General features: G+C 40.7%; 1 long non-coding RNA gene across 1 annotated transcript in view; it reads right to left on the reverse strand.

The window, feature by feature from the left end:
* Window positions 1-19,161, reverse strand: part of LOC142656321 (uncharacterized) — an 85,469-nt gene that overhangs the window by 21,571 nt on the left and 44,737 nt on the right. The gene's annotated exons all lie outside the window — the stretch shown is intronic.

The raw sequence follows: 19,161 nt of genomic DNA on the forward strand, positions 1-19,161 counted from the left end.
GCCAATCATAGGCTGCATCGTCACATGGCCTGCAACGTCATCCCTAGAGGCCGGACCACGCGCCGAGAAGAGGGAGGGGGTAAGTATGAACTTTTTTTTTTTTTTTTCGGTGCCACTTCGCAGTGTAAATTCCGCCGGAAAAAAACGCGCCACAGTGTTGTGCAATTTTCCGGACGGCATTCCCTGCAGTGCTCAGGACAGATACACTGCGTCAAGGTACACAGCGTATCTGCTCTGAATACGTGGTGTGTGTTCCTAACCTTAATCTGCCGTTTTCTGCAGCGGACATTCCGGCCGAAAAACGACACCACAATTTGGTGCGGTTTCTCATCCGGGATTCCCTGAGGGGACCAGGGCGTATACGCGGTTTACTTTTAGGCAGTGTAGCCGTCCTGTGCGAACATAACCTCACACTGTAGCAAACTTTTGTGACAGGTGATTGTATCCACGTTTTATCAAATTCACCGCAAACAGATCAAGAATATGGTGAGGAATTAAAACAAAATAATATTAAAAAGTTGTACAACAGTGATGAAGCTTTTCTTATATATAAAACAGTGAATCCCTTTAATGCCAGATACCACAAATAGTGTCTGAAGTCCCACGATACATTATTTAAAGGCTTTGTCTACTTTTGCAGCCAATTTCTTCTAATTATTCCAATATCTAAAAATGAGTCAACTTATAATGTATTTAGAAATAACCTTTGTAGGCCTATGTGCCTCCATGGTAAAAGACAACAAAAATACCTGTGTAGTCTGATCCTGCAGTAATACTTCCTCCCTTCTGTCCCCTACGTCTTGATAACATACACACAGCACTCTATTTCTTCTGCATAAGAAATTTTTGTTTTAAAATATGATGATTTTTTTTCTGGCATTTTAAAAGTCCTAGAGAGTCTATGAGAAATGCGACAAAAAAACGAAAAAAACAACAAAAAAAAAAACACTATATCCAGAGCATTGGCAGTTTTGAAAAAAGTTTCACTGAATCCAAAAACACCACAAACCAACCCGTGTATGTAGGCTTTTTAATGTTTCACTGAAGACTTTAAAGGAACATTGGGCCATAGAGTGTTTTTTACCTAGAATTTTTTTTTTTTTTTAAAAAGCCAAAAGAAAATGGCGGCACAATAAAACCGCGGTGTTTGAATCCAGTCTAAGGCCCCATGCACACGACAGTATTTTTCATCAGTAATTACGGACCCATTCATTTCTATTGGCCACGGACACCTTTCTGTATTTTTACTGATGGGTGTCCGTGCTGAAAAAATTATACAACCTGTCCTATTCTTCTCAGTAATTACGGCAAGGACTGTCCCATAGAAGTCTATGGGAGCTTCCGTAAATACGGACGGCTACTGATGTGCATCCGTAAACAGTCCGTATTTACTGAAGCATTGCTAGGCAACATGTTGAAGACATCATTTGCAACCTCCCTCTTTTTGTACAGATCTGTATATACGGATGGAATACGGATGCAATATGGATGGTATTTACGAAAACACTCTTCTGTATATACGGGTGAAATACGGATGCCTACTGATCCATATTTCCGGTCAGTATTTCGGGATAGATGAAAATACGGTCGTGTGCATGGGGCTTTAGAGTTTTCATGTTTATTTATTTATTGTTGTTACATGTAGATGATCGTAGATGGTAAATTTCAGAATGATTTTTCAAAATTGATCCAGGAGCATTAGCTAAATGAATAACCAATTCCATAAATTTAGATAAATATGGACAGTGTGTGCCACAAATCCTCCAAGTGAAAGATTTCCAAATGAAAGAGGGCTAGCAGGACTTAGAAGTGTTCTACTAACGGAAGAAACCCGCAGCTCACTTCAAATAAATCTCTTTAGCGGTTTACAGCAATCAGTTTATTTTGTATCGTTATTTTTCTCATCATAATCTCAGCCTCCGTGTGCAAGACTTCTCTTAATGAGAACCGTTTAAAAGATAAAATGCAGTTTGTGAAAAATACACATTATATATAAAAAAAATACTATATATAATATATATTTATGATTTATTATTTTTTATGTTTTTTTTTTTTTTACAAAATCAAAACATTTATGAAAAGAAAGCCACGAAATCACAATAGTAGTAGCATGATAAATACAAAAAAAAAAGACCTGAACAGTCTGCGGGTTTTATTGTTCATGTTCAGTCGTATCTCCCAGCATGCATTGCCTTATAATTACTACTTGCTCATAATGCAAGCCAAATAGGCAATTGTTGCATATTTTCCCAGCTACGTGTATAGCGTTGTCGTCCCAGGTGGAATAATTCTACTACTTCTGAAAATCATTCTTTTTGTTCTTTGGGTTAATCATCTAAATCTGCATGATGATCTGCAAATGTCAGAGGGAAGCCGTAGTCTGCATAATAGCCATGGCCAATAGCCCTCCTCCTGCTTTGACTGTATACCTGACAGCAGGGTAATTCAGCAAAACATTGGTTAATAGAAAATGGAGCAAAGCTGAAATGACAAGCGTAAAACAAAAGAACAATTGAAAGCAGCTCTGAGGCTCATTGCTGAAGTGGCTCTCTGCATGACAAAGGTTGATTACTACTATTGTGGTAAAGTGTTTTAGGATACAATGCAATGAAAACAGCCATGTGAAATTGCACAGTAGGCAGGATCTGGATCCTGCGAGTCTCAGACCCTGAGCAAATGATCTGGTAAAAAAAAAAAAAAATTTCCTTCCCGTTGTATATAAAAAAGGTAAAAAAGTGAACAGACAATATTTAGTCACGCGACCGTTGTATTAAAGGGGTTCTCCGGGAAGTACATTTTTTTTCTTAGAGTCTACGAATGAAATAAAACGAAATAGCAATACTTACCTATCCTTGCCGCCGGCAATCCAGCGGCAGTCTCGGTGCTTGTTTACATGCACGTAGCATGTAACCACTGCAGCAATTTAGAGGGCTCAGGTGACTAATCGTATTTCTGGCATAATGCCATAAATACAGTATATGGTCGCTGAGCCCTCGGATTACATGCACTTAGCATGTGACCGCTGCAGCCAAACAAGCACCGGAACTGCTGCTGGAGCGACAGCGCTGGATCTCCTTGGGCAAGGATCGGTAAGAATTTTTTTGTTTTATTTTTTTATATTTGCAGCCCATAAAAAAAATTATAATAATTCACTACCCGGAAAGCTGCATGTGTATATAGCGACAGCCCCAGTGGACTTTTGAATAAATTTACTACTCTGGTGAAGAATGCAATTTTTAGACAAAGTTATCTTTCAGTCAAAGAATCTCTGCATAATAAGGCCAGCTTCACAAAGAGTCAGGTCGACAAAACACATCAACTCCTGTATCCAGAAAAAAGAAAAAAAAAGTGGAAATGTAAATCATTATTTAGTTTAACAATTTTAAAAAAAAAAAAAAGAAAAAAAAAAGTTCAAAATGACCCCACAACATTTTTATATTCATCCCTTCCTGCCACAACTATTTTTTATTTTTAGTTTTTTCCTCCCCGCATTCCAGGAACCATGAGGATTTATTTTTTGTGGGAAGAGTCGTAGTTTTTAACGGCCCCATTATATGTACCATATAATGTACTGAGAAACTTTTAAAAATTATTAATGGGGTGGAATGGAAAAAAAAAATCTGAAATTCCTGCATTGCTTTTTGGGTTTTGTATTTATGGCATACACCCTGAGGTAAAAATTACATGTTAACTTTATTCTGCAGGTCTAATTTGTACTGTGCCGCCATATTCTGAGATCAATAATTCCATAGCTGCGTGTCCATGCAGAACATAATCAAAAAAATGCACTACTTTGGTCCGATTCTCGCTCTAAATTCGCCAATTCAGGGCAATTGGTTAGTGAAAAGCGTGATCCGTTTTTCATAAATGGGTTGCTAGGAGATGCTAAAAAGAATGCAGTTAGTACTGCTAGAGCAGTGTGGACCAAGACGTAAAAAAACAGATGAAGATGATGCCATACCGATGTAAAAGATGGAATGTTCTTACGCACCATCATAATGAACTGAAATACCGAACTATTGCAGTATTATACCAGCGATGAAGAGATCACATAGTCTAGTCCCCTAGTGGAACTAAAAAAATAAATGTAAAAAAGTAAATACACCTAATTTGGATCGCCGCATCTGTAACAACCTAAACTATAAAATGATGTCATTTTACCTGCACGGTAAGGCTGGATTCACACGAGCATGTTCGGTCCGTAATGGACGGAACGTATTTCGGCCGCAAGTCCCGGACCGAACACACTGCAGGGAGCCGGGACAACTGTCCTGTACTGTAATCATGTTTTCAGTACGGGACAGTAGTTCCACGGAGAGGCAGGGACTCCTAGCGTCGTACATAACTATGATGTTAGGAGCCCGGCTCCCTGCAGTGTGTTCAGTCCGGGACTTCCGGCCTAAATACGTTCCGTCCATTACGGACCGAACAGGCTCGTGTGAATCCAGCCTAAATGCCATAAAATAAATTCCAGGGTTTTTTTTTGTATCTGCCGCTCCTCGCCCCAATAAAAAAAAAAAAAAAAAAAAATTGTCAAAAAGTCACGTGTACCCGAAAATTGTTCAAATGAAAATTCAAAACCCGCAATAAAACAAGCGCTCACACAGCTTTGTCGGACAAAAATAAGTTATGGCTTTTAGAATATGGTGACACAAAAAACCCTTTTTCCAATACAAGAAATGTTTTATTATGTAAAAAAATAAATTTAAAAAATCCACAAGATAACACATAAAATCAGCATCACCGCATGTGAAACAATAGAAGATGTAAAATTATCACAATTTTAACCTGCACAGTGAACACAATATAAGAAAATAAAAACAATGCCAGAATTTCTGAGGTTTTTTTGTCCATCCCACCTCCCAAACAAAAACTGAACAAAAAGCAGAAAGTTGTAAGTATCCCAAAACGGTACCAATTAAAAACTCCTGCAGAAAAACAGTCCCTACACAGATCGGACGATCGGAAAGTAAGAATAAAAGTTATGGCTCACACAACATGGCGACATAAAAACAAGTGTTAAACTTAAAAAGAGGCTCTGTCACCACATTATATATTGTACATGATGTGATCTGCGCTGTAATGTAATGTAATGTAATGTTATGACTTATACTAGCTTTATGCTAATGAGTTTCTCAATGGACAACTGGTGACAGAGCCGCTTTAAAAGAAAACTACATGAATTTGGCAATCGCCGTAATCATACTAGCCTGCAGAATAATATTAAGATTTATACCGCATGAATAACGCCGCAAAAACAAAACCCATAAAACAATGGCAGAATTTGTACCTCCCCAAAAAATTCATAAAAGTTATAAAATACATTAAATGTACCCCGAAATGGTGCCATTAAAAAATACAAATCATCCCACATAAAAACAAGTCCTTATATAGATAGACAAAAAAAAAAAATTAAATAAAAAAAAAAAAATGATGGCTTTCAGAATGTGAAAAAAGTTAAAATAAACAAATTGCTGAGTAACCAGGGCCTTACATGCTAAAGTTCACAGATTCCAGCTAAAACGTTCAGTCTATATGGTATGTGGTGAATGACCCCCTCCTTCCTCACAAAGATATATTTAATGATCTGTGTCTTTGTTTTTTTGCTACATTGCTTTGATTTGGCTCCGTCTGAGTGCTCAATGTTCTCAGATGACACGTCCTGGAATGTAGGCCGACTAGACAAAAACTTATTAACAAGGGCCCAATCCTGAAATCACCTTAGAAGTACGGTCTGTGTGGAAGTCCGTAACTGATCTGATGCTTAAGCCAATCTCACAAGGACCAGTCCTCCCAAAAACATCAAAACAGAATAATATTCCAATTCAGCCACACACTAAAGGGCCACACTGGACTAAAGCCTGCCACTCTTTCCCCGGGGTAAAGTAGTGATTTTTTTGGAAATACCTCAGTAGTTAATCATACAGTTCAGAAAATTTAGGAGCAGAATTTCTAGAAGAGGAGAAATGATCGCTACATAGTTCTTACCCAGTATAGCCATTTTTATTGTTGTGCATTTTTTTGATCAGTGCGGGAGTTCTCATATTAGGGTGTGTTTACATAAGCGTCAGGATTCCATTCAAACTTTCCGTCGGAGGAGCCGATGAACGGAAAGCTGGCGGAAACCACAGCTTCCGTTTGCATTACTATTAATTTCAATAGTAATGTTTCCTTTGCAATTGGTTTCCGTTCTGTAAAGTTTGTTTTTTCTCCGGAAACAATGGTTTCCATTTGGCTTTCCGTTCATGTGTCCTCCGATGGAAATGTCGAACGGAACCCTGACGCGGATGTGAACAGGCACTTATTCCGTCATGTAAACTCCTATACACATTTAGTAACATAAGTCACAATATTTTCATGCTTATATAGGAAATGTGTATAGCAAATTTATATATGTAGCGCAACTTTAAAGGATGAACAGCTTCCACAAAAAAAATCTGTGCGTTTGTGATGGAAATTTGCTCTGAATATTTCGGATTACAGGATATATATTTAATATAAACATATGTAATGTAGACTGTGAATTATTAATAATAAATACAAAAGATAATCCCATGATCCTGCTTTTTTTCCTCCTTATCCTCACGGATACAAACTTCTCTGCTCATTACCTGCTTGTTATTATACCCCAAAGGATAGAAGTATTATTTGTAACTAGTACTAATATGATCCTATGCTTCAAGATTTAATAAGACCTTATTATATTATTTCCATGAAGGAAGAGATATAGATAGATAGATAGATAGATAGATAGATAGATAGATAGATAGATAGTTGTACAATCTGTCCTTGCATACTCTAAAACTTGAAAACCATCAGCGTGCTATTGTCTTGCAAATAGAGAGAACGTGGTGGATGAAGCTCTGAATATATAGGCCAACAGTAAGGCCCCATGCACACGAACGTGCTTTTGCGGCCGCAATTCCCCCGAAAATCCACGGGAGAATTGCGGCCCCATTCATTTCAATGGGGCCATGCACACGACCGTAGTTTTTACGGTCTGTGCATGGCCCGGGAGCCCGCACCGCAGAAAGAACGGACATGTCTTATTACGGGCGTCTTCTGCGGTCCGGGCTCATTGAAAATAATGGCCGCGGCCATGTGCATTGGCCGTGATTTGCGGGCGGCTTGCGGCTGACAGTCCGCTGCCGGCCGACCTGAAAATCACTGACGTGCACATCAATGCGAGGCTTTGTAGGTTTAGTTCACTTCAATGGGAGAAGCCCGTAATACTATGAACCGCCACTACAAGTGTGTCGATGATTAGCAGTACGAACAGATAAGGAACGAAGAGGAAGCAGCACTTGTACGAGCACCGCGGCCCCTTCAAAACAGCTGATTGGTGGGGGTGCCGGTAGTTGTACCCCCACCGATCAGATATTGATGGCTTATCCTGAGGACAGGCCATCCATTTCTTATGACTGGATAACACCTTTAAGGGCGCAGTATTTTGGTCCTTGAGGACACATCAAGTTTTTTTGTTTTCTCATCACTGCATTCCGAGAGTCATGACTTACATTTTTCATACGTAGAAGTATGAGGGCTTGTTTTTCTTTGCGGTACAAGTTGTACTTTTTAGTTGCACCATTGTGGGATATATAAATGTATTGAAAAAAAACGTTTTATTTGTGGGGAGTGGAATATAACACAAATTCTGCCATAGTTTCTATGCATTTGTTTTTACAGCGTTCACTGTGCAGTATAATGGACACGTTATCTCTATTTCGCGGGTTGTTATAATTATAAAGATGCTACATTGATAGTTTTTTTTTTATGTTTTACTACTTTTGCAAAACAAAACTCCCTTTCTTTTAATCATTTGTTTTTGTGTCCGAGAGCCATAACTTTTTTTTCTTTTTAATCATCAACGTAGCTTTATGAAAGGCTTCTTTTTTGCAGGACGAGTTGTAGTTTTCATTGGTACCATTTTGGGGTCATACAACTTCTTGATGAACTGCTTTTTTGGGAGGCAGGATAAATGGCGTTCACATGGTCAGATAAGTAATGTGTTTATTTATTATTACGGGTCATTACAATTGTGGAAATACCAATTATGTGTACTTTTTTTTAATATCTGTTTTTTTTTCCCCTTAAAGCATTCTATATAGGATGGGGGGAAAAAGTTTGAAATGTTAAAAAAAAAGAATTTGAGCATTGTTTTTTTTTTCTATTGCAGTATATTATACGTGGCAGTGTACGGGTACGTTCACATGTAGCGTAAATACTGCAGATTTTTCGCAACAGAGGTCGCAGTGGAAGATCCGCAGCATAATACAGTAGCAGCAAAGTGGATGAGATTTGAACAAATCTCATCCACACGCTGCCTAAACGCGGAGAGGGAAAAACGCTCAAAAATTCACCTGCGCTGTGGTTTTTTAATCCGCAGCATATCAATTGTATTTGCACAATCCCTGGTTTTTTGTTGCGGGTATTCCCCATTGAATTCAATGGGGAGGTAAAATCCCAACAATTAGCAGATGTTGCGTTTTTTTGAGGCGGAAAAGCAGCGATTCCGCCGCAAAAAACGCAACTTAGAAATTCTGTGCTTCTTCGTCCAGACAGGCCTCCTGGGATGATGTATCATCCCGTGTGACCGCTGCAGTGGTCAATACCAGTTACTATGGTAACTTTTAATAGATGTGGTGTGGGGGCCGCAGGCCCCCCTGGCTTCAGGGGCCCAGTTGCAATTGCGACCCCCTATAGCTACGCCACTGCCTAAAACTGACAGGCAGCCCATTAGGCCCTGCCTCTAGGGACTCATTGGCATAAAGACATGGCAGACCTGGGTGCCTTGTTTAGGCCCCAGGCGGTTATGGAAATCTATTGGTACCCCTGTTGCCCCTCACTCTGCGGTCGCTATTGACTGAGGCACCTGATTGGTTAAATAGTTGGGATTAGAGTTATCTCCGGTTGCAGCAGAGTGTCGACTGCATATACAGCGGACACCTCCCTGCTGATGGTGCAGACACAGGTTCGAGGAAACGAGAGCTGATCAACAAGACAGCTCGTCGGTCAGTGCTCATTTTCTCTTTTGAGGCTGAATGCACACGTTACGTATTACGTGCGGATTTGCCGTGCAGGTTTGCTTGTGGCAAATCCGCAGCGTAATACAGTACCAGAAAACTAAATCTACAAGTGCAGATTTTTTCTGCACGGAAATTGACATGTGGTGCGTATTTTAAAATCCGCAACATGTCAAGTGATCTTCCGTTTCCGCTTGCGAATTGTATCTGTCTACACTTAAAGAAAAACGCACCAAAATACGCAGCACAAAAACGCACCTATTTCCGGATCAAAATGTAAAAAGTGCACCTAAAACCGCATCAAAAAACCTCACCATTAAGTGCAGTTTTAGCTACGGATTTACGTACATATACCTGCGGTTTTCAAATGATGCATTTCCATCATCTCGCCAGCAGGAAGTGCTGCCGACTGGCGACCATTTTATTGGCGGCATAAATGAGCACATCATAAACGAGCATTTGCTTGATCATCAGCTGATCTTCGTCCTGTTTACACACACATGAATGCTTATTTGCCGATCATTGGCCCGTGTAAAAGGACCTTTAGTGCCAATTTAAATATATACAGATGTCATCTCTGCTTGGACTCAAACCAGGATTTCTGTAATCGTCACACAGCCACTAAGCTGCAGCAAAAAAAGGCTAAAAATAATATTGTCACAGATACTACACCACTGATAACCTCACATCTTCTATATTGGGTAATAATCCTGTGTGCGTTGTTCACCAAAATATGTTACATATATATCCATAGATGGGCCAAACATTCGCATGAGAGGGTCCTTCCCACAGTAGTGGAAAATCTCTACTACACTATTCAATAGCCCAAAAATTGTGCCACAGCCCCCCTTGTGTATAGTGCCAGACAGCTCCCCCTTGTGTATAGTGCCACACACCCCCCTTTGTGTATAGTGCCACACAGCCCCCCCCCCCTTGTGTATAGTGCCACAAGGCAATGGCGCATCTGAGAAAGTTGTATCAGCCAGGGAGATGTCACTCAAACATGGAAAGTTGGGCTTGGAGGCAGGACTATGTGACTCTTCAGGATAGCAGCACCGCCCCATGACCCTCTAATGAGTAATTAGCATATAGTGTGCGCCGTTTTAAAAGTGGATTTTAAAGATTTTGCTGCATCTGAAAAAAACATACAAGGGAATGTTTGGAAATATTGTCAGGTCAGGTTTACTGCATGGTGGTGGTTCAAGGGGTTAAAACTACCTGACAGATTCCCATTAAATATACAATGAATTGAGAACAATTCCATCTGCCCTGCAATTTTATTATAAATATATCCTATATAATTACAGATCCAGAACCAAGCTCTGACATATATATATACAGTACCACAACCAAGCTCAGTACATAAATACAGCACTAGAACCAACCTCAGTACATAAATACAGCACTATAACCAACCTCAGTTCATATATACAACACCAGAACCAAGCGTAGTACACAAATACAGCACTAGAACCAACCTCAGTTCATATATACAACACCAGAACCAAGCTCAGTACATATATACATCCCCAGAACCAAGCTCAGTACATAAATACATCCCCAGAACCAAACTCATTATGTTTATACAGCACCAGAGCAAAGCTCAGTACTTACATACATCATCAGAACCAAGATCAGTACATATATACAACACCAGAACAAATACAGATGAATTTATTGCAAACCCTGCCATATAGGTTTGTACGGCGTAAAACTACAGCTCCCAGCATGGTCCCAACCCCCCTTTATAGTGCCCCACATCCCCACATATAGACGACCCCTGTAGATAGTGCCCCACATATAGACCCCCCCCCCCGTGTATATAGTGTTCCACATATAGACGACCCCCCCTGTAGATAGAGCCCCCACTATAGATAATGCCACTTTGTTTTATTATTAAAAAAAACAAAAAAACTTTACATACTCACATGATCCCGTTCCCACGCAGTCCGATGGCAATAAAGATCTGCTCTCTTCTGAGCAGGTCTGCTGGAGCTGAACGATGCGTTGTTCAATGACGCTGATTGGCGGGGCAGAATGACTTGCCTCGTCAATCATCGCTTTTCGAGCACGGAAGCAGTGCGAAGACGTAATCGCGCCGCTAGCGTCGTTGAAAAGTGCTGATTGGCAGGGCAAGTAATTTTGTCCCGCCAATCAGCGTCTTTGTAAGGAGCTGAATGCCCGGCCATTCAGCGTTAATGCATGTATTTAGTCGGCGCCAGCACCGGGGCCCCTCCGGTGCCATCGACGCCTACGGGCATGAGAGGGTCTGTGTTGCACGGCCCATACCGGCTGCTAGCGGCGCCACCGGGCATATGGGGGGGTTGTGTCAGCTGGTTGCACGGGCCCCCTCAAGCCGCGTGTGTGTGTGTGTGTGTGTGTGTGTGTGTGTGTGTGTGTGTGTGTGTGTGTGTGTGTGTGTGTGTGTGTGTTATAGAAAATGTACATTTCTCAGATTGGCTACAATCTCTATCCATAGCTGCAGAATATGTTGGCATTATATAAGTAACAGAATTAAATACATAATAAAATACCTCAACTGTATGTAAACATGGTGTCCGTTCCTTTTTTTTTTTTTTTAGACAATATCCCATTGACCTTAATCAAAACCTGAGAAAGCAACAAACCCTTTAAAAACATGAAAGAATGGGTGAAGACTGATGGAAATTAAAGAACTTGTTTTTTAGTGAAAAACAATACAAGTATGAACCTGGTCTAAGCCATAGAAGTCAACCAATGAATAAATATAGAAATTCCCTTCATTATTGTGTGATCCCTGGATAAATTAATAAATGGACTAATCCAGGACTGGCTTCATATGTCCAGCTCCTAGGAAACTTGATATAGGCGAGATCCAGTGCTCTTTATCTTTACCTTTATGACTGTGTGAATCTGCGGAGTATTCTAGCAGATGTTACGTAATAAAATAAGAAAACATTTCATAATGAAAGTGTGGGATTGTAGATCTGACATTTGCAAATCCCTGCTCATTGAACATGCCTTCTAGGTGCAGATGTGATACAACTCCAATCTCACTGAAACGTCTATTTGACATTTTGTTCGCTGTGAAGTGTGGCGGAACTAATTGAATCCCTATATTATACATAGACATACAGTATATACTCTAAACATATTTCTATATATCCAGCAATCATGTACCTTTACTTTTAGACAGTTCTAGTTATTATGTAAATTGGGCTTTATCTAGAATACAATGAACACACTTAATTCTAAGAGCTCATAAATAGGTCATTTAGGAGTTGAGTGATGAACCCAGAAGAAGTTTCCACGCATAAGATATAACATCGTATAGCAATGTAGGAACAAACACCACTTACTTAGGGCTCATTCACACGAGCGTGAATCCAAGCCGTCCATTGAAGTCAATGGGTGCGTGAAAACCACAGACCGCACACGGACGCACATCCGCGTGCTGTCCATGTTTCACACATCAATTACATTGAAAAAAAGAAGTGCTTGCTAGTGCAGTAAAACTGCATGCCACTCGCAAAGCACACTGATGCAGAACGCAACGCACAGATTTACGCGCTTTTGTTACGCACGTAAAATCTGTCACGCTTGCGTGAATGTAGCCAGAGAAGAAGTACTTCTACAAAATTGAATGTTATTTTTGGAGCTTCTCCTTTACCCACCCAGACATGGTATAAGTAATGGTGAGACATCTTTGCATTTTCAGACTTACATGTACTTACACGCACAGTAAAGGTCTTATCCTTCCTATTGTGGGAACTTTCCAATATTGATCACTTTGGGTCATGTGAAATGTTTAATAAGTCCCAATAACAGCTCACTTCTAAAGCCAGTTGTGGCGATCTAGGGCACTGCCCACCTTTATATACACATAATAAAGTGGCATGACAAACGTTGTCTGCACCCTGGTGCAAAATCTTTGTTGGGGTTTTCCAGATGGTCTATTCGTAGCATACAACATCAATCTTTGACTAGTGGGGGTCTGACCACTAGCACCTCCGCTGATTAGCAGAATGAAGGGGCTCCTGGGAATGCGGTGTCCCCTTTAACGTTTATACAGGCACAGTGCCATACATACGTGTGGCGGCTGTGCTTGGTAACATAGCCCAGTCCTATTGACTTGAATGGGACAGAGTTGCAGTTCCAGGCACAGCCCCCCATAACAATAAATCCACCGATCAATTATTAATGGCTAATGGCACAAAGTAACATTTTGGGTTGAATTAGGGTCCTTAGAGCTCCTGGGCACGTGTGTGGCTGCTGCTGCTCCCCCTATAAATAATAGTTATATATGTTGCTGCACTGCTCTTTTATTTACGCAATAACTCAAGTGTGAGCAAATAACAATCCATCATAGATAAATAGTGAATCAGGAGATGACTGTGTGTATTGTCCTAATGTGTAAGGAGAAGATTTGAGAACATGCCGAACACACAACTCATTATCTGTGATATACCTTGTACAGTCCTGAAATGTGGTTATATTTAAACCATGTGTGCTATTCTCTTCCATTCCTTCCTAATTTCCACAGGCAAAGAAACAAAACAGATCTAGGTTTTTACAGCCAAGGAGACACCTATCAGTGGAAAATGTTAACCATTCTAATGAAACATGCAACGCTATGAATGAATGATGCATTAGACCTGGCACCGAAAGATTCTGGCACACTCATTGAGGCAGAGTCTCACAACGCTCACAGCACAATGGAAATACAACATGATACATAAAAAATTTTCTTTATGAATAGAACTGATGGAAAAATATAAATGGAACGCACTACTGTTCATTTAGTCACAAAGGAAAAAGCTTGGTTAATCCAGGACTCTCGAACAAGGGGTTTAAAATACGAATTATGGAAGTAGTGAGACCTGGCATGATAGAATGGTGCTTTCCAAATAGCAGTGGAAAACGACAATGATTTATGAATGGCAACATAAGACTAATACTGAGCTAAAACTTCTAACGTGGCCAAGAAAAAGTAAACCAAAAAACTAAAATGCCACCCTGTGGAAGGTCGTGCATCATAACTAGCTAACTGGTATATCGAAGAGTTGGCAAATTTCATAGTTATTGTTGGAACTGCGGATGATCTAATGTACATGTATTGCAGTAAATACCACCATACATTTTAGGAGATGAGGGTTGGCAATGGATTTGGCAAGTCCTGTTTATTGACTCTAGGGATGAGCGGCGCCATAGAGGTCTCTGCTGTTTAGCCCGCCTCTCGTTAAACACAGAACATGCATGTTCAGCCTAACCAGACATTTGGCATTTGGGGAATCAGGGCCGGTGACTGTACGCCAAATGACTGTTGAGACTAAAGATAACTAATCATCATAGTCCAATTTACTGATAGAAGTTTACATACTGTATCCTACCCTCTCAAATATCCATATTACGCATCCTTTCAACTCAGAGCCTGTATGAAGCCATGATACAGCACCCATAGAGATCTATAGGCCCCTACTGTCCTCCGATTTCACACAGATTTTTCTGTGAGATCCATACAAAATACGACAAGAAAAATATACGTCACGAAAAATATTGTGGCAGGTTCCAAATATCTCCGTTATATGGTGACAAACAGAGGCACCATAAAACAGCGTACTGTGCTGTAGGAATTACGTGCTCTGCCATGTGCATGAGCCATTTTGCCAGAAGAGATGTATGTAGAGTTTCCAATGTAATGGTATTGCCCTTTATGTGCCTGTCCGTATCTATGCAGCACTTTGCACAATTAACAATAATACATTTTAAAAAAAATACAAAATATATTTTGATCTGAAATGCTTCACACGTGAAGAGAAAATGAGATCAAAATTGTTAGTGCCAACAAGAAACTCCATAATATGGATGCAAGCTGACCACTATGCCTCCAAAATAATAGGAATTACAGATAGCACCCTGCTAAGATAAGACCTGGTAGAAAACTGCTGCTGTGCAATGGCAATAAAAGAATGTATTTGTTATGGTTTTTCACTGTATCGGGTAAACCGCCCAAACCACTGACTGGAAGAGACCAGAGTTTCTCAGTTGATGTAAATGTTCTGCTTTCGGTAAATCTTTCTTCAGCTCATTAATATTTTAGAAATATCTTAAGTGTATTAGCATATGTGTGATGCCATAATTAAATGAGGGTAAGGTGGAGCAGTAATATTTCAATAGTCATCGGGAAAGAGAATGGAAGCTTAGGGCTTATGTATAGGAACATGGTGCCGTATGGAGGCAACATACATTGTCACACGTAGGGCTACAGTTTGAAGCAGGGAGCCAAAAGGCCTACATCATTTACACGAGGCCTTAAATGGATAACGTAGGAGGCCTTTCCTAAAGAAAATCACACGCCATTTCAACCATGGGATCCTTTCATAAACGTAGCTTTCCAATGTGAACCGGACATTTGGAGAGGTCTTCATAACCATATTTTTTTTACCTCAATATTATTTTTTTTCCTAGAGGAGCTATATTCGCATCATGATTAGATAGTTAAATGCTTTTCATATTAGTAGATATAGATTTTACATCACAATAAGCAGACATATACATATCACTAACTTCTGATCTTGAAGGATTTGCATTAAAAAGTCCAGAGGTTTGCTCATTTCATCTAGTCACATTTTTAATTTTAAAGATTTTTCCATAAATATAATGGATAAAAAGGTTTTGGGTAGGAGTGTTCACCAGTACTGGTACCATGGTCAGCATTGTAGCCATTTATACATTTAACCAGTTCCCGACTGCCAGCTGTGTCAAACGACGACGCGTAAAATGACTGCCTCGTCAAAGAAGTGCAGGGCACTTCTTTGGACGTAATTTGAGCCGTTTTTCATTGAATTCAATGAAGAACAGCTCTAAATTATGGCCGTCAATGACGCCTCGAAAAATGCGAGGAGGAGCATTTACGTCTGAAACGACGGAGCGGTTTTCTCCTGAAAACAGTCTGTAATTTCAGACGTAAAAGCCAGCTATCGTGTGCACATACCCTTACAGTGGAAAAACATGGTGTAAAAGAAGAAAAAAAAAAAAAGTCCCACAAAGGTCTTTTCTGACCTTTTGAGGGACAGACAATAAAAAAAATAAAAAAAAGTTAAATAAAGTGCAAAAAAAATGTAATAAATACAGAATATACCCACCCGAAAAAAAACGTTCCCCCCAACATTGTCATAACGCTTTCCGCGTCAAAAAACATTCAGTTTTTCAGCTTATCAGACTAGTTAGTAAAAGTTACTGTGAGCACCACTGCAAGCTGATTGAAGACAAGCCCTGTTGGGAATGGTCTTCAATTGTCTGCGGAGACTTAAAACATTGCTTTAAATTTTAACTTATTGTCAAATTTAGGCTTTACACTGTGACAACAAACTTCTACAACGCTGTACACTTGAAAGCGTTGTCTGGACTCTGGACATGCTGCAATCCGTATATTCAGCAGCTTGATGGCCGATTACTTTTAATAGCACACTACATTTTCCCGGACCGAGCTGTCATGGTGACATCCTACTAATGGGACAAAGAACTGAAATAATGATATCCTTGTCACTAAAATGACACTAAATGTAAACTCCATGTTCTCAAATTCTGGAAACAGAAAAATAAAAAACAATACGCTTTTTAGATAGCCCAGGCAAACTTTTATAATGTTACCATCATAAAATTGAAGCTCTACGCATAATTCCATTCCCCATGCCCTAAAATGCCCACATTATGCAGAACGAAGGTTTCCTAAACACACAAAGAAATTCTCTATTTTTTCACCTACTGCCCTTACAAATTTTGTACCCAGCTGCTTTACAGGCATGTATAGATACCACATAGATGCCAAGTGAGGGTTGCATGCCTAAAAACGTCAAAAGAGATCTTTGTTCTGGGCTGTAACAGCTGCGTCTAGTGACAAATAACATTAACATATTTGGTTTAATAATCCTGAGCAGAATTATATGATATTTTTGTGTTATCAATTTCATTGGTTATACCAACTACAATAGAGTACAAAGAGGAAAAAAAGGAAATTGTAATTTTTATCTTTTTTTTTTATTTAAATGCCATTTTTTTCTTTATATACTGCTGAAAAACCTAAAAAGGACATTGGTTCCATTTGGTGCCATAAGAAATACCAATATGTTCCAGCAAAGAAAAATAAAAACAACAACTTTCAACTGTAGAATGCATTATTCTAAAACAAATCCATGACATGTCCTGAAAGGGTTGAAAAGTACAAATACTCAAGCAAAATCTAGATTTTGGATTCAAACTGCTGCCCAGGGTTGCCAACCCTTCAGAAATTTCTGGACAACGGAGGTAAAAATCATGGACAGACCAAAATTTTTATGGACACATTACAAAATCATTGCCTGTGCAGTGTTCTAGGAGTGACTCACCAATCACAGACCCGCTTATAGCTTTCCCCTGCTAACTTAGGCCCCATGCACACGAACGTAAAAACGCCTGTAATTACGGGCCGTAATTACGGCACGTTTTTACGGGCCCATGGACTTCTATTGGCCACGTGTACCTCCCCGTATGTTTACGGGAAGGTGCCCGTGCCGTTGAAATATATAGAACATGTCCTATTTCAGGCCATAATTACGGCACAGGCAGGCCCATAGAAGTCTATGGGGCTCCCGTAATTACGGGTGACTACGTCTGTGCACCCGTAATTACGGGAGCGTTGCTAGGCGACGTCAGTAAATAGTGACTGTCCAAGGTGCTGAAAGAGTTAAACGATCAGCAGTAACTGTTTCAGCACCCTGGACAGTGGCTACCAAGCACAATATAGATAAAGCTGTAAAAAAAAAAAAAAAAAAAAAAAGAAGAAGACGGTCATACTTACCCAGAACTCCCTGCTTCTTCCTCCAGTCCGGCCTCCTGGGATGACATTACAGCCCATGTGACCGCTGCAGCCAATCACAGGCCAATCTCTGGCTGCAGCGGTCACTTGGACTGCCGCGTCATCCAGGGAGGTCGGACTGGATGTCAAGAGAGGGACGCGTCACCAAGACAAAGGCCGGGTAAGTATGATTTTCTTTTACTTTTATTACGGAAAGGACTGTCCCTTCTCTCCCGTAAATACGGGTGGAATACTGGTGACACCGGACCCGTATTTACGAGCACGGATCCGTAAATACTGGTGCAATACGGGTCGAATACATGTGACCAAGGACCCGTATTTACGCCAGTATTTACGGGTGGACAAAAATACGGTCGTGTGCATGAGGCCTTAGATTATGTTTTCTCTGAGTAGTTGTTCACTTTCCCTTTTCTTCTCCATCTGGCCCAGACCGCTGTGACGACTTATTCCAGCCACGACTTGTCTCTGCAGAATTTGACACACAGACATGTTGGTTTCTCGCTTTTCTACCACCCTCCACACCTATACCCCATCCTCTAAACAAACTCATAATCCACAGTGTCCCAGACTTTAATAATGATCCCTTAGTGCTCGACCCAATAAAAGTGCCCCATCAGTAACCGTGCCCCCTTTGTAAATAGAGCCACACACAGCACCACATTTTAGATAGCTCCACACTGCCCCCCCCTTGTAAATAGCTCCACACTGCCCCCCCCCCCTTGTAAATAGCTCCACACTGCCCCCCTTGTAAATAGCTCCACACTGCCCCCCCTTGTAAATAGCTCCACACTGCCCCCCCCTTGTAAATAGCTCCACACTGCCCCCCTTGTAAATAGCTCTACACTGTCCCCCTTGTAAATAGCTCCACACTGCCCCCCCTTGTAAATAGCTCCACACTGCGTCCCCTTGTAAATAGCTCCACACTGCCCCCCCTGTAAATAGCTCCACACTGCCCCCCTTGTAAATAGCTCCACACTGCCCCCCTTGTAAATAGCTCCACACTGCCCCCCTTGTAAATAGCTCCACACTGCCCCCCTTGTAAATAGCTCTACACTGTCCTCCTTGTAAATAGCTCCACACTGCCCCCCCTTGTAAATAGCTCCACACTGCCCCCCTTGTAAATAGCTCCACACTGCTCTCCCCTTGTAAACTGCTCCACACTGCCCCCCCCCCTTGTAAATAGCTCCACACTGCCCCCCCCTTGTAAATAGCTCCGCACTGCCCCCCTTGTAAATAGCTCCGCACTGCCCCCCTTGTAAATAGCTCCGCACTGCCCCCCTTGTAAATAGCTCCGCACTGCCC

The sequence above is a fragment of the Rhinoderma darwinii genome, chromosome 6 (assembly GCF_050947455.1).
Source record: "Rhinoderma darwinii isolate aRhiDar2 chromosome 6, aRhiDar2.hap1, whole genome shotgun sequence".
Classification (NCBI taxonomy): Eukaryota; Metazoa; Chordata; class Amphibia; order Anura; family Rhinodermatidae; genus Rhinoderma; species Rhinoderma darwinii.